Genomic DNA, 1,930 nt, shown 5'->3' on the forward strand with positions numbered 1-1,930 from the left:
GTAGTTTGGCTTTGTACTTGCAAAGTTCCTTCATTTATTGCCGCATTATGCTGGGAAATTTTGCGCAAGAGCCGATTTCCCCGATAACACCCTCACCTAAATCCATTTTGTGGCGTAGTCTCTATCTCAGTGCAATCTCGACGCCCTCATCCGGATATTTACTTGTGTTTTTGACAAAATGGAAGAGACGCGTTATTCCTACAAAAGCATCACGCAGTTTGTGTGTGAATGGCACAATTGAGTTCAAAATTCTCTCTTAATGCTAACGTAAATTTGACCATACAACCAAACCCCTTGAAATTATTTAGGTAGTAGTTACATGCAATTTGGTGAAATTTATTGATGTAAGCCTGAAAGACGGGCAGTTGTATCTGGCTGTGACAGTCTCCACCATGATTTCGTACTTATTACCAAATTTTTGTTCATCTCCCTTTAATTGTAGCAGCTTCAATTGATCGGCGATGACTTGAAGTGACGTGAGCACTTGCAATTGTGTCGAGTTTGGGCTAAAATTGCACACTACGAAAGTATCAGTGGTGGAGCATATTTATAAAACAGAAAAAAGAGAAGTGACAACAATCCAGGTAGCCAAATAGTACAATTTGATTCTCCCTAGAACTGGGCAAGGCTTTTAACACTTTGACTTCGCGGAGGAGGAAATGGAATATTTTATTTCCCAAAAAAATGTTGAAGCATTTTGTGAGCTTTTCTCCACGTAAGAATTTTTCCAAAGCTTGTGAATACCCAGTTGTCATTACCTCCTGACATTTTTTTTCTTATCAATCAAAATGTTCATATGCTACTAATGGAGGTTAAATAGCAAATGCTGAATGCACCAACTCAAAATAATAAGAAAATGATACTTTTTAGAGAAAAAAAGTTAGAGCAGTACTCTGTAAAACAGGTTCACCGTTTCTCATTGTCTATGAATTTAAAATACTGCTTTTTTACTTCAAGCTTTCTCTAACTCGACAGATTGCAGAAATTTTGACCTTAAAGAAGCCGTAAAAATTAATGGTTTCAAGATGGAATGTATATCTTCCTTACTTATCAGAAAGCAATGCAGATGCTGCACGTACAACTCTTCCCTTTTCTTCCCTATAATCCAGAGGAAGTTCATAAGGATGTGCCTCTTCTCAAATCGCGCCTTGACATTCGACCGATAAACTGTAAGTAGTGGAAACCTTGAAATCTTTCCCAAATATTGAGACAAAGGAAAAAAGTGGCCTCTTTCGTGGAGGAAGATTTGCAACTCCGATTACTTCTTCACACAGCTCATGACTTAAGAGATGCCTGCCTCGATAAATGCATGAAAAATCCCCAAAGGGTGCCTAAATTAAAGTAGACAGATTTAACTTCCCTTGGTGGGAAAAATGAAGTAATTTTATACAAAGGTGAATATACTGCTGGTGGGAGGCCAGAACGCTTAGCTAATGATCGCATTAGATGAGTAGATGCGAAGGTGTCGAGCCCATTAATGACCACTACGGTGTCAGTTTCCTCCTGACTTGCTGTTAGATCCTCTTCGTGCCCATTTAAGGCCTCCAGTTTGTCATTCGACGCCTCCAAAAATGTGGTAATGGTTTGAAAGACCTCATGCTACTTGTAAATCCCACCGATGGAAGAGGGCACCTCCATAGTGGCGATTGTACTGTGCTTGCTTATCAGGGTGAAATTCATTGCCTCAAACTCCCTGGGTATAAGGCAGAGGGAACGATGTATCAGACAAAAGACTTTTCCCCTGCTCCAGACCCCCAAAGTACAATATCGGTTTGCTTCGATAAGGACTCGGCAACATCCATGTTATTAGCGCAACTAACTTGGGCAAAAAATTCAAATATTTAGTTCAGCTTCATATAAGAAAACGTTTTGATCCTTTTTTAATAGAAATTTTTATATTGAATGTTCTCAAATTATCGTCACGGTGTAC

The sequence above is a fragment of the Echinococcus granulosus genome (assembly GCF_000524195.1).
Source record: "Echinococcus granulosus chromosome Unknown EG_S00091, whole genome shotgun sequence".
Lineage (NCBI taxonomy): Eukaryota > Metazoa > Platyhelminthes > Cestoda > Cyclophyllidea > Taeniidae > Echinococcus > Echinococcus granulosus.